We start from the raw sequence: 14,544 nt of genomic DNA on the forward strand, positions 1-14,544 counted from the left end.
GTGGGGTCCGGCAGGAGGAAGGAACGCCAAGCCTTGTGGGGTCCGGCAGGAGGAAGGAACGCCAAGCCTTGTGGGGTCCGGCAGGAGGAAGGAACGCCAAGCCTTGTGGGGTCCGGCAGGAGGAAGGAACGCCAAGCCTTGTGGGGTCCGGCAGGAGGAAGGAACGCCAAGCCTTGTGGGGTCCGGCAGGAGGAAGGAACGCCAAGCCTTGTGGGGTCCGGCAGGAGGAAGGAACGCCAAGCCTTGTGGGGTCCGGCAGGAGGAAGGAACGCCAAGCCTTGTGGGGTCCGGCAGGAGGAAGGAACGCCAAGCCTTGTGGGGTCCGGCAGGAGGAAGGAACGCCAAGCCTTGTGGGGTCCGGCAGGAGGAAGGAACGCCAAGCCTTGTGGGGTCCGGCAGGAGGAAGGAACGCCAAGCCTTGTGGGGTCCGGCAGGAGGAAGGAACGCCAAGCCTTGTGGGGTCCGGCAGGAACATGCGGCAGTTTAATATATGTTATACATTTACTTACCTAAAACAGCAGGATTCTGAATTTACGTCATAACCCTGAGTTTTAACATCAAGTCATTTGGGATAATAGCATCTTAAATTCAGATCAATGTGTTACTTTAATGGCCTTCCCTTATTGGCCCTTAGTTTCAACCTTCCTATTTTCATGTTGATTCCTTTATCCAGCCCCCTTATAGACGCTGTTGCCCAAACCCTGATGCTTTCTTTCACTATGCTTTTCACCATGGATTTGCATCAGGGGAATATATTTGTTATCACAGTGTTGGATTACAACTCCCACCATACTACAGCTTCTACCATCCCCAGCCACCATTTTTGATGGGGGTGATCAATACAGCAGCTGGGGATGATGCGAGTTCTAGTCCAACAGCAGCTGCTGAGCTACAGGTGGGTCTTCCCTAGCTTCTTGGCTGATTGGTGTGAATAGCTATCCCTCCCCACCCCTCTAGTGCTTCAAGTGGCAGCTATTGCAAGGATGCAGAAGCAAGATGAAAGTGTAATGTCTGTGGAAGCAGATCTCTATGGAAATATCTCTTGAGCACGTCTTGGGAGAAACCAAGAGGTAGCAGAGGGATCCGATGGGCTTTACACAACCCTACGGTGTTTTAACCAAGAGTCCTTTCAATATACAATATAAACATATTTTTAAAATAAATCATAAGCATCAACTTTAAAATATTTGTAACTTCTAATATAACTTCTGTATAACTTCTGTGTAATCTAACTTCTGACTTTTCAGGGCTCTTACAAGGACCCTTCCAATCCGAACATGCCATGATTCCCTTTTGATCAACAAGACATGCAATACCCCTCCAAGGTTTTGTAGCTGAGGACGATGGGAATTCTAGTCCCAAAACATCTGGGGACCCAATTTTAAGAACCTTTGGCTTCTGGAATTTTTATCTGCCCTTCCTGCCGGGACCTCCGAATATGCAATTCTTCTATCCTCACAATAGTCCTGTAAAGTAGGTCAGGCTGAAGAGAATGACTAGAAATAGAAGTTGGACTACAACTCCCATCATACCTGACTGTTAAGAACCTAACAGCCCTGCTGGATCAGACCCAAGGCCTATCTAATCCAGCATGCTGTTTCCCCATAGGGGCTCACTGGATGCCTCTGGGAAGCCAACAGACAAGAGATTCTCAAACTTGGTCCCAGATGTTGTTGGACTGCAACTCCCATCAAGGGAAGGGATCCAACCAGAAAAATAAATCCATGCATCACTGGTCCCTCTTTACCAATTATTGACATTAAAAAAGTGTTCACAAGTATATGTGCACGTGTACCTCTATACTATCTATATCTGTACTTGGGATGGTTGTGTGTGCCTCTGCAAGACATCTCTCCCGTGGGAAATTATTCTCAAGGCTTAGCTTAAATCTGCTTCCTCATAACTGCAGTCAACTTGGGGGGCAAATAGAATCAGTCTGGGTGTCGGGGGGGGGGACGACTTGCAGATCCCTTGCAGGCTCAATGTGAGGATCACAGCAGAATCAGGGCATTTTAGAGTGGGAAGGCTCCTTGGAGATAGTTATCTGGCTTCTGTCTGAAAACCATCAGCAAAGAAGATCCCAGGACTCCATGAGGTGACCTCGGCAACCCTTCTCCCATTTGGGAAAGCATTCCTACTGCCTAGCCTAAACCTGCATTCTCGTATTGGCAGCGTTCAGTGCTGCCCTCAGCAGCAACAGAGAGGAAGTACGCTCCTTTTTCAACACCTTTGATATCTGTGGACTGCTGTCTTTTCCTTTGTAGCTCTCTGACAGTCAGGCCTCTGGAGGTGGTAGGAGTCAGACTTACCTCTCCATCTTCTGGGAAGGCAAATTCAAGAGGTTTTTCAACACTGTAAAATAGAGAAAGATTTGTTATGCTTTGCTAATCTCTTAGGCACTCAGTGGCACAGCAGGGAAATGACATGACTGCCAGAGGTTGCCGGTTCAAATCCCTGGTGGTATGTTTCCCAGACTATAGGGAACACCTATATGGGGCAGCAGCAGGAAGGTGCTGAAAGGCATCATCTCGTACTGCATGGGAGATGGTAATGGTAAACCACTCCTGGTCACTAGGAGTCGATACCAACTCGACGGCACAGTTTACCTTTACCTTTGATCTCTTAGGATTAGCTACAATCTCCATATAGACAGATGAGTACTAGTCAAGGCAGGGGAGTTTTATGAAAGCAAGTAGTTTTAAGAAAATAAAGTTTAGCAGTTAGCTACTTAACTTGACTCAATTAGCAGCTCCCCCTGCTAACTGAGCAAAGAGACACCTTCTAAAGTGCTGATGCTCTGATATTTATATACCAATGGCATTTGTAAGGTAGAGTGTGCCGTCAAGTCAGTTTTGACTCCTGGCGCCCACAGAGCCCTGTGGTTTTCTTTGGGTTTACCACTGCAGGGGGCAAGCAACAGGCCCCATCCAACCCCAGCACAGCATCCTTCCAGTGGCTGTTGCTGGCGTCTGCCTTAGGTTTCTTTTTCGATTGTGAGCCCTTTGGGGACAGGGATCCATCTTTATTTTTATTTCTCTATGTAAATCGCTTTGGGAACTTCTGTTGAAAAGCAGTATATGAATATCCATTGTCGTATTTTTATATGATTATTTTTATCCTCACACCCACCAGAGTGGTAGGTTAGACTGAGAGACAAGCATGTGGGCCCACAGCAGGGTCGGACTGGCCCGCCGGACAGGGAGGCCATATCCCGGTGTGCCCCTCGCCTGCACGCCCCTACCCCCGCCTGACAACGCGCCCTCTCCCTCCCTCTGCTCTGTGAGCTCCCTTCCTCCGTACGGCCGCCTGGCGCCTGCCCAGCCAGCCTGCAGAGACGGGCTTTTTGTCCCACCCACCCCCAGCACAGTCCCTAGGATCGCCTTTGCAATCTCTGCCTCAAGTAAGCCAGAGAAAGGGCGTCGGAGGAGGAGACCAGCAGCCCTCAGGTGCCTAGGACGGGGCTGCGCATGCGCACTGCCCAAGGGCCCTCCCTCTAGCTGCCTCTGGCGCCCACACTTGGAAGGAGGCACCCGGCGCTCTGAACAAAAGGCTTGACTCGAGGCTGCCCTTTCGCGTGCCTCTGGCAGAGTGGGAAACCTGCCAGGTGCTTGGAATACGCGCACCCCACCCACCAGGTTTGCCAACGTCAGTCCTCTCCTAGCAATCCGACGAGTTGCTCCTCCACATGCGCCTCTGAGGAGACTCAGTTTGCCTCACGCCATTGGCTTGCCTGGGACCACGAGAATTGCCACTGCTGGGGCAGGTGCTCAGTGTGGGAAAGGGCTCCCTCCCTCTTAAGAAGCTGGCTGGCTCCGCTGTTGAGGGACTGAAAGCGGGAGCAGCCGTCAGTGTGGGGTTGGAGCCTGAGAAGGGGTGCGCTGCGCATGTAAGGCAGGCGGTGGCAGCTCAGCCGGCTTAGGGGTGGAGGCGCTTTCCTGCGATAGGAGCAGCCCGCCCTGCTGTACAGTTCACCTTGGGTCGCTGGATTATGTCATATTGTTGCTAAAACAAAACCAAATTGGGTCGCAATTGGTTGCTGTTTCCTCTGGGTACTTGTGCTGGGGGGCGGGGGGAGTAAAGGCATACCAACACTGTAAACTGTTGGTTTATAGCACAAGCTGTGCATTTCTGCTGGCAAATACTGTTGAGTTCAGTTACCACAGGGGGCAGGATATGAGGCTCTTCTCTTCTCCCCCCACCCAACACTACAGGCTGCCTCCTCCTGCAGCTCAGCTGCCCTTAAAGGTAAAGCGTGCTGTCATATCGATTTAGACTCCTGGCACCCACAGAGCCGTGTGGTTTTCTTTTTGGTAGAATACAGGAGGAATTTACCATTGCCTCCTCCCGCACAGTATGAGATGATACCTTTCAGCATCTTCCTAGATCGCTGCTGCCCGATAAAAGTGTTTCCCAAAGTCTGGGAACCTTCTCCACTCTTGTAGCTGGCCTCTGCTTTACCTTATATAGATTTATTTCCTTTTACATGTATAGCCTGTGCTTCCTCCAAGAAACCCAGAGCAGTGCACGTGGTTAATTGATACCCCCAAAAGCCCTATGACAAAGGTTCTGCTGAGCGATAAGTGACTGTTCCAGAGTCATCCGGTGAGTTTCATGCTGAATGGGGATTTGAACTCAGGTCTCCCCAGTCCTATTCCAACACTCTAACCCCTACATCACACTGGCTCTTGGGGCTCTACACCACACATGACATCAGTTGTCCAAAAGAAGTGTGATAAGCTGTTGGAAAGGATTCCAGGGTCTTCCTAGGGCCTTTCAGCACAGCATTTACACTTCTTACATTTAAATTGTTATTTAGCTACCTCTAGAAATATACAGTGTCTGTCCCCACTGTATCTCCCCTGCTCCATTTCATGTAAAAATTCTTGCTTCCTGCACAGGGTTGTTTTAAATATTACTGCAGTGATATGTTTAAATGCTTTGGAATTCTGTGATGTTGCATATATTGTTAGGAACCGAAAATAATTTTCCTCTCTTGGTAGGTGTATAGGGGTGAGGGGTGAGAGGGCAGGCATCTTGTGGAAATTGGTGGGGAGAATGATTTGGAGAATATTTTCTGAATATTTTAAAGCTCAGTAGGAATTACTCACAATTTCCTATTTCCTATTCTCCCCCCTGAGAATATACACAGAATATTTTAGGGCTTTTTTTTTTTTTTTAAGATAGTGAGCCCTTTGCGGACAGGGATCCATTTTATTTATTTATTTATTTATTATTCCTCTGTGTAAACAGCCCTGAACCATTTTTGGAAGGGCGGTATAGAAATCAATCAATCAATCTTCACCCCAAGCCTACCTTGGCACACAAATTGGGAGGCAGGCAAAGGGAACAAGGAGACAGACAGGAATTCAAAAATGAAAACACAAAGCCAGGCAGTAAGTGATACTGAGTCCTTCTAGCTCGGTACATCAGTTAGGCAAGTCCTTCCTTTTCTGCTCCTGGGACACGGACTGGATATGCTCCCCTCTGCCCTGTCCTCCTGGGATTCTGGGGGGCGAGGGGGAATAGCCCCCCTGCCCTTACTGACCAGCCCCCCCTGCTCACGGGGTCCATTCACTGCTACTGAGCATTGCGACCTGGCCCTTGTCTTCCACACAGCTGCAGGGACCAGGCCTTCCCACAACCCCCTCCACACACTTGACTTCTGCAGCACTTTCCACAAATCCAGGCCCAGGACCGCCTGCCAGCTGCCACCTCCTTCCAGTTTGCTGTATTTCAGTCAACTTTGTGCAATATTTTTAAAATGTATTTTACTTAAATGGCAGAGAGACATTAAGAGAGGCTAAAAAAAAAAACCCAATTTCTTCTCACCAAGGCCCTCTTCATAACTTGGAGACTGGAGTAGCACAGGGCCAAGAGGCTGCACTAGCAGTCTGACAGCACCCACTGGATCCCGCCTCTATCAGGAAAACCCCAGGGCCTCAGGCTTCCCATCTGCCAGAGGAGACTTGCCTACCCTATAGGGTTGATTTGCAGATTGAAACAAGAGACACTCCACACGATTCTCCTTCCCTCCCTGCAACTCCCCAAGGGCCTCAGGGGCATCTCTTCCCCACACCTGCTCATTTTGGTCCCAGACTGGGATTGCACGGCCTGGTGCAGATGAGCCCCACACCACCTACCCCAGTGACAGCTGGTTTAACTTTGGGGCCTACCTCCCCTGGGCCTCAGGGGCCATCTTGGAGCACTTGCTGGGGGAAAGAGCCCCAAATGCTCCCAGCATAGAACAGAGCCATGGGGAGAAGATAAGCCTCCTTTCCCCAATCTTTGGAGAGATTCCTTGGAAGAGACCAGGAACGCAGCATCGCAGCCCAGCAGTGCTTGCTCCACAACCCAAACACAGCAGAGTTTTCCATGTGTCCCCCACAGAATTCAGAGACACAAATAGCACCTACTTTCTATAAGACGGACCCAGCTTCTTCCCAAAGCCCTCTCTGTAACTAGGAGAGCTACTAGGACCGGCTGACCAGGAGTCTGGATGACTCATCTGGAAGTCCCTGCTTTGGATCTGGCCTCAGAAGACTTCAGGCAAACCCCGAATGCCTCAGTTATCCCATCTGTGATATGGAACCAACAAGACTCGCCTACCTTACAGGACTGTAGTATGGATCAGGAGACACAGCTATCAGGATCCTCCATTGCTTGCTTTGCCTTCATTCTTTTCCGATTCCCACTCCTTCTCCTGGGCACTTTTACTTTGGCACAGGCCCAGCTCAGGGAAGGCTGCTAGGCCAAGTGGAGATCAGGCCTAAAAAGAGGAGAGGAAGACAGTTTGGACAAGGACCAGAGAACTCCTGCAGAAAGGAATAACAGGAAAAGACAAAGGCCCCAGGAGATAAGCCAGCAGAGCCGGGATACTGGACAGACAGAGACTCAAACATTAGAAAACACAACTAAACATGTTATTGTAGCAAGGGCCATCTAGACTCAGCAGGGCTTAAATAGGGGCCTGCAGGTCTCTACCCTGTAGCTGGTCTCTTCAGCCCTTATTGGGTGCAGCTGGTTCAGGCTCTTCTGTTGCTCTTGAGAAGACCCCTTCCTCACAAGTCGGTCTCTCCTGAGGGAGATGCTATGCTGCCAGTTGGGTGCTTCTTTTCCATTGCTGCAGATCGGCCTGGGTCTGGTGGCATTGTTGCTCTTGGGGCTCCAGTTGGGACGGTGGCACCTCTCTGTTGGCCATGCCGGGATGTGCCCGTGCCCCCTGAGCAGGGGTGGGGGGGGAGGTCTGTCAGGGGATTCACAGATTGTGGGGAGATCCCAGAAGGCTTGACCTCAGTTGAGTGCTTGTTCTCCGTTGTTGCAGATTGGCCTGGGTCCAGTAGCGTTGTCACTCTTGGGGATCTGACAGGGATGGTGGTGCCTCTCTGCTGGCCATATGTTGTCCTTGCCCCACAAGTTAATCCTCCTGGGGGGGGGTCAGGTCTCTCAGAGGGAGCAGAGATGTGGGGAGATCCCCGAAGGTTGATGGCTTGGGTTCCTCCATGATGTGACCCAAGGGTGTCTTATCCAAAGCACTTTTGGGGATTGCATCAGGTTTCTCCTCATCGGCAAAGCCCTCAGAGTCTATGTCAAGGTTCTCCTTTAAGATGTCTAGTTTTGGAATCCTATCTGGTGCTCCTCTGAGTTTATTCAAGTCAGCTTACCTGAAATCCAAGGTGCACGTCTGGTTTCCTTGAAATGTCTCCTCCCCTTGATTTTGTGGATTCTAAGATGGCACAGCCACTTTCCCCCAGGGTTACCCCCACTTCTGATGCATCAACCAATGCTCTTGCTCAGCACATTTTCCACAGTCTTCATAAAGTGCACCCCCTCCAGGAGTCCTCCATGCAGGTCACCTGGACATTGGTTCAAGAATCCAGACCTTTCATCTTGATTATGCCCTCATCACAGTCAGCTGTTTCCTTGCAGGATCCTGCGTTCTCTTTGTGCAGCTTGACCTTCCTCCAGGTAGACAGAAGAAAAGACATAGGAACATAGAACATAGGAAACTGCCATATACTGAGTCAGACCATTGGTCTATCTAGCTCAGTATTGTCTTCACAGACTGGCAGTGGCTTCTGCAAGGTTGCAGGCAGGAATCTCTCTCAGCCCTATCTTGGAGAAGCCAGGGAGGGAACTTGAAACCTTCTGCTCTTCCCAGAGCGGCTTCATCCCCTGAGGGGAATATCTTGCAGGGCTCACACATCAAGTCTCCCATTCAGATGCAACCAGGGTGGACCCTGCTTAGCTAAAGGGACAAGTCATGCTTGCCTCCACAAGACCGGCTCTCCTCTTGTGCCCCCAAATCTTTCACGTCCTGCTTTGGTATCTCTTTTTCTTTTGACATTAAAAAAAATCAGATACATCCAGATGTGTAAGCACTTAACCCACAGTTCCCGGGTCTGAATGACATGCAGAGGTTTGTCTGAACAAGACCAGACTCCTCCCTCTCAAGCAGGGAGGAGGGACCATGCAATCTCATCACTCTTTCCAGTCACACTCATGATCCACAATTATTACAAAGGTTGATATGTCATTTTTAACTAAAAGGAGTTAACATTGCAAAAGGAATGAGAAGAGAGTTCCCTGTCCCAGAGGGGCTCACGGTCCAAGCAGCAGCTCCAGAGAGACGCCAGCAGTAGCCTCAGAAGGTTGCTATGCTGAGTTGATTAGGGGGCAGTTGCTCCCTGCCCCCCCCCCCCGAAATATAAGCGAGACACCACTTTAAAAAATGTTTTGCTCAGTTAGCAGGGAGGGAAGCCAAGCTGTGTGTCACAAGAAGGCCCGAAGATGTTTCCGTGTCCCAAAAGGAACTGTGACTTCGTCCAAAGGTCCCTCTTGGCCCAGGGAGCAGGGCCGTTTCCCAAACTGTGTGGCACAAGAGGAGGACCCCCCCCCAATGGTTCCCTGTTCCAAAGGGCCACATGATTGGAAAAAAGACACAAGGGAGGCCCTGGAAAGGGCGCTGTGCCGTGCTGAAGAGGGACAACTGCTCTCCCCCTGCTCAAAAGAAGAGTCTCTACTTGGCCCAGTGGACCAAGGTCTAGCTAACAGCCGGATAAAGGAAATTCTACAGAAACCCCCTACGTCTCCTCCCAAGGGGACAGAGGAAAGCCAGGGCTGCCCTTGAAACTCCTCGCCACTTGATGAAACGGTTCACAGAACAGAAGAGAAGCCCCTTACCCTCCATAATGATCTTTATCCTGTACCTGGCACGATGCTGAAGGCGCCCAGGAGAGAAAGGCCTGCTGGTGTCCTTGAAGCCCTTAACTGCATCATCTGGAGATCAACCTTTCTGCTAACCCCAGCAGAGGAAAGCAGAGGCGAGAAGGAAGCAGCTCCTCTCCCAGCTCCTCTCTCTCATTCAGTGATGGGAACGGCTCCAGGGATGGCAGAAATCAACCCCTTTTGCTCCCACCAGAAATTTCTGAGCAGCTGACAGTTGAGAGGGCAGTTGGTAATGTCACAGAGAGTGATGTCACAAAGAGCAAACAGGGTTAAAAAAAAAAATCAGCGAGGCAGTTACAGACCACTTCTCAAAAGAACTGACCACCCACAGGTTTAAAATAGAAATAAAAATATATGTTATTGAATTCAAAAGAGAGGCTTGACTTGTATCTAAAGAAACACACATGACATTCCCACATGACACAGATCACGCAAGATGTTTCACGTGTCTGGCCACTAATACAGCATTACTGTCTAAAGTCTGATTCAGACATTATGTGGTACGAGTGTACAGATGTCTGTACACCTGTTCACTTGTTTGTGTGAATGGCTGTGCCTGTGTTTATTTTAAAAGTGAACCTGGATATAGGCCAGGATATAGGCCAGAGAACAATTTGTTATGGGGCAGCTAACAAATAAAGTTTGTTTGTTTGTTTGTTATTATTATTATTATTATTAGTAGTAGTAGTAGTAGTAGTAGTAGTATTTCCTTCAAATCTGTTCTCTATTATGGTACAGATAGGAAGTGTGCTTCTGTACTGCACTCAGCATAACATGTGAATGACTGTCCTGTGTACAGATCTTTACCTGTGTACATTGTACACTCGTCGTATGAGTGTTGAACATAACATGTGAATGGGCCTTAAGTGTATGTGCTTAACTGACTAGATGCTTATTATTAGAGGAGACAGGGAAAGAAAGAAAGGGATGTTTGGGTTAAGTGGGGGGACATTAAAGTAAGAAGAGCTGGTGAGGACCACTCGGTGGGAAAGGAAGGTGCATAGGAAGGATCACGTCAATAGCTCAAGTCCTTTCCATGTCTCATATGGATGAAGGTGGGGGACAAAGGAGATGGGAGTCTCCTTCCTTCAGGGTAAAGGAGCAAATATTCACCCAAAGAGCGGAATTGGGTTGGATGTCAGTATCCACCCTAACTTACACCCTGAAGCATCCTTGGATAAGGACACCGACATTGCCACTGAGGAGCCCTCAGATGTGGAGAACCCCTAAACAATCCCCAACAGGGCTTCCCTGAGCTGGGCCTGTGCAGTGAGTTGCTGACTGAACACTGCATGACCTAGTGAGGCAGGACACTGGCTCTGTTGGGAGAAAACAAAAAAAGCTTGGGAAATATTTAAGGAACTAGATGTAAAAGTGCCCAGAAAGAAGAGTGAGAAGAGGAAGAGAATGAAGGTGAGTAGAATACTGGGTCCCTGGGGAATTGTTAAGAGGCAATGGAGAATCCTGACCCTTGTGTCTTGTTGCAACTCATACAACAGCCCTGTAGGGTAGGTGAGTCTCGTTGGCCCTATATCACAGATTGGATGACTCAGGCACTGGGGTATGTCTAAGCTCTCCTTATGCCTTTTGTGGAAGAGACAATATCTAAAGTAGGGACTTCCCAATGGGAAACGTGGACTCTTCGTGCCACAGTGACTCTTCCAGTGACAGGTGATGATAAGGTGTATCTTAAGTGCTATTTTGGGGACCTGGGACCTGCTCCCCCCTCCAATATGTCTTTCCTCCCCTGATGACCTTCCCATTGCACATAAGTGAGGAAAAATAGAATTCCACAACTGATTATTATGAGTCCAAAAACAATACTGATAGGGTTGTTTTTTTAAAAAAAAAATCAATGGATTCTATTTTGGTATCATTTTTTTCTTAACGTCATAGACACTCCCGAGGAACTTCTTCACATACTGATTGTTCCATCTTTCATCAAAGCATAAGCGCTTTGGAGAATGCCTCCAGGAGAATGCCCTGGAGAAGCCTTGGAGAATTGCATCTTTTAGACTGCAATATTAGAAAAAGAGAATTCTCCCTTCTGCTATTCTTTTTGTCAGGTTGGATTGAGACTCTGTATGGTCTATTTTTCATTTCTTTTCTTTTTTAAAGGCATGCTATCATAACCTCTGGAATAATAACAATTGAAATAATATTACAGAATCAGGACCTATGCAAAGTGTCCAGTGTCCTAGGAATACCGGAAGCTGTCTTATACCGAGTCAGACCGTTGGTCCATCTAGTTCAGTAAAGTCTACATGGACTGGCAGTGACTCCAAGGTTTCAGGCAGGAGTCTCTCTCAGCCCTACCTGGTGATCAGGGATATGTGAAATATTTCTGGTACAAAACAATTTGTACCTGAGATGGGCTGTTTCGGGCGATTTGTATACAAAACAAATTGCCCAATGTCCAAATCTGAAAGTTTTGTAGCTGAAACAAATCGCCCCTGTTTGGGTTCCAAAAGATTTGTTGTTTCAGATCTCCGTTTTGCGACCTCTGGTAGTCTGTCTCCTTCAGTCTCCATTTTGTGTTTTGATGCCAGTTTGAATTTCCCGCCCATCCAGCCTGCAGATTGGTCAGCGAAAGCATGGGCTGATCTGCAGGCAATTGCCTCCTTCTTCCTTTTAAGGCTTCGCAAGAGTAAAATTTACCCCCATTGGCCAGGGGGAGGTCAAAGAACAGCAAGGGTGGTGGAATTTTCGGAGGGCTTTTCTCAGGGGTGTGCGTGGGAGAAGAGAGAGCTTTCCCCTAATTGTTCAGCCTTGCCTCCGTCATTGTTCAGCCTTGCCGGCAGCCTGCCTTTTCTCCTGCCTTTTCTCCTGCTGCTGCTGCTGCTTCAAAAAGAGAATTGGGAGAGAAGAAGAGAATTCCATCTTCTTTTTTTAACCATTCATTGTTCTGCCTTGCCAGCCTGCCAACTATGCCATCCTGGGCTGGGGTGGAGTCTCTGCTTCCTTTTTTTGCTTTTTGTTTGTTTTTGTTTTGAGAGAATTGGAAGAGAGGAGAATTGGATTCCACCTCCCCCCCACCCCACCCATTCTTCCTGCTACTGCTGAGAGAATCACTGCTACCTGCCTGTGTGCTATTTAGAATCAGTTTAAATAGGTGTTCTGTTTAGCTTTAGAGTTTAAATGGGGATCCCCGTTAGCTAGCTAGAACTAGTGGGTGGTTAGAGGGTAGCTGGTTCAGATGAGGGATACAAGAAATACCCTATTTTGCTCTGCTGAACGTGCTGGCTCTTTGCATGGGGCACCTGGTGAGAGGCAGCATGGAGAAGACCAGTGGCTGCTGCTCTGTTGTTGACTGCTGCACTATCAGCAGCATCCTCCCTCCTTCACTTCCACTGAAGGAGCCCCATTGGAAGTGAGAGACAGAGAGCCCTGCTGTTGCCAAAACAAGAGAGCGGGTTGGGGGGGGGCACCAGGCAGCTGCTCTGAGCTGCCTTCCACTTGGGGCATCAGCTCTTTGCTTTGAGACCCAAAGGAAGGGAAGGATGGAGAATCCTGCTGCTGCTGCTGCTGCTTGTGCCACCCTCAGCTGGAGAATGAGGAAGAGTCAGTGATGAAGAGGCAGAGTGGAGGAGGCCAAACAGCCCCCGACTTGCTCCACACTGCCTTCTGGCAGGCAAGTGACAGCATCGCCGCACTCTGGGAAGAGCAGAGAGGGCAGAGCCAGCAAACCGATGTGTGCCCCCTCAGATGTGAAGCAGTGTCAAAATTGCGCTGAAGGAATGTGAGTCCCCGTGTCTTGCTGAAACAAGAGCACGTCCCAGCAACCAAGGTGGCTCTTGGGATGAATGGAGGTGGAGGGGTCTGCTCTGAGGGGCCTGTGGTGGTGGTGTCGCTTTAAACAGGGTGGTGAAGAGAGTCCTCTGATTTCTCAGATAAACAGAGAGAAGAACATGACGGGTGAGGTTTGAAAAAACTTCCATTACTACTATTTATATACCACTTTTCGACACAAGTTGACATATACCACTTTTTATTTATTTATTATTTTTACATTTTATATCCCGCTTTTCCTCCAAGGAGCCCAGAGCGGTGTACTACATACTTAAGTTTCTGCTCACAACAACCCTGTGAAGTAGGTTAGGCTGAGAGAGAAGTGACTGGCCCAGAGTCACCCAGCTAGTCTCATGGCTGAATGGGGATTTTGCACTTGGGTCTCCCCGGTCCTAGTCCAGCACTCTAGCCACTACACCACACTGGCTCACAAGTTTCCAAAGCAGTTTACACAGAGTAATAATCAAGGAATAAAGATGGATCCCTGTCCCCCAAAGTCACACAGTCTACAAAGAAACCTAAGACAGACACCAGCAACTGTCACTGGAGGGTTACTATGCAGGGGTGGATAGGGCCAACTGCACCCCCTGCGCAGTTGGGAAGCGATGCCGGGCCAGAAGGCAGGCTCGGCGTCGCTCTGCCTGCACTCGCGGGCGATCCGCCGCCGCCGCTCGGGCCGAGCTACAGCTCGCCGCCAGCCAGCCACCAGCCACCGCTGCACTCAGCGGGCGACCCGCCGCCGCCAAATTGCCGCCACACACCCGTTGCCACACTCGGCGGGCGATCCGGGGGGGCGGGGGGAAGCCAATTTTTGGTGCCCCCCCACATGGCACGCCGGGGTGGCGCCCAGGGCACGTGCCCTGCCTGCCCCCCTATCGTTACGCCCCTGAATATTTTAAATTTGCCTTAGAATGATGGCTCTTTACTGGTTTTAAGAGCTTCAGATAGATTTTTCCTTGTTCACAACATGCAAATAAATAAAACACTAGCGCTAGGTGATTTAGCCAGCCAAGTAGCTGTGATTTAATGTTGTGCATAGCTTTCATTGATTTAGCAAGAATTGCATAGTCTCATTGCTATGGAGCCTTTAAGCTTGACACAGCTTATAGTCTCTGGTCTATTCTTCAAAGACGATTACTCTCGCTAAATGAAAGCTATACACAACGTTAAACTTCAGCTACTGTGATGCTGCTGAAACCTAGGAGAACCATCTGTGTTGGAACAGATTCCTATGGCTGTAAAGTTGGAAGCTGCTGCCTTCTCCTGAGTCAAGCCATTGCTCTGTCTAACCCACTATTATCTGCTCTGACTGGCAGCTGCTTTCCCGGTGCTGCTACCTGCTAAAGGATCTTTCCCAGTATTGCAACTCAAGAGCCTCTTAAACTGGCAAATTCATGGAGAGCAGGTCTATCAATGGCTACTAGTCTGGTGGCTGTGGGCCATCTCCAGCCTCAGAGGCCAGATGCCCCTAAATCCCAGTTGCAGCAGGGCTGTTCTTATGTTCTTATAGCAGCAACAATACATGCTGCA

General features: G+C 49.2%; 1 long non-coding RNA gene across 1 annotated transcript; it reads right to left on the bottom strand.

Moving 5' to 3' along the window:
- Nucleotides 1-330: 330 nt before the first annotated feature.
- Nucleotides 331-9,445, bottom strand: LOC128341700 (uncharacterized). The gene is made up of 3 exons (XR_008314517.1): nucleotides 9,181-9,445; nucleotides 6,607-6,766; nucleotides 331-2,352 (listed from the first exon to the last, which is right to left on the bottom strand). It is a non-coding gene; the product is annotated as an uncharacterized LOC128341700 (long non-coding RNA).
- Between the last annotated feature and the right edge of the window lie 5,099 nt (nucleotides 9,446-14,544).

The sequence above is a fragment of the Hemicordylus capensis genome, chromosome 2 (assembly GCF_027244095.1).
Source record: "Hemicordylus capensis ecotype Gifberg chromosome 2, rHemCap1.1.pri, whole genome shotgun sequence".
Classification (NCBI taxonomy): Eukaryota; Metazoa; Chordata; class Lepidosauria; order Squamata; family Cordylidae; genus Hemicordylus; species Hemicordylus capensis.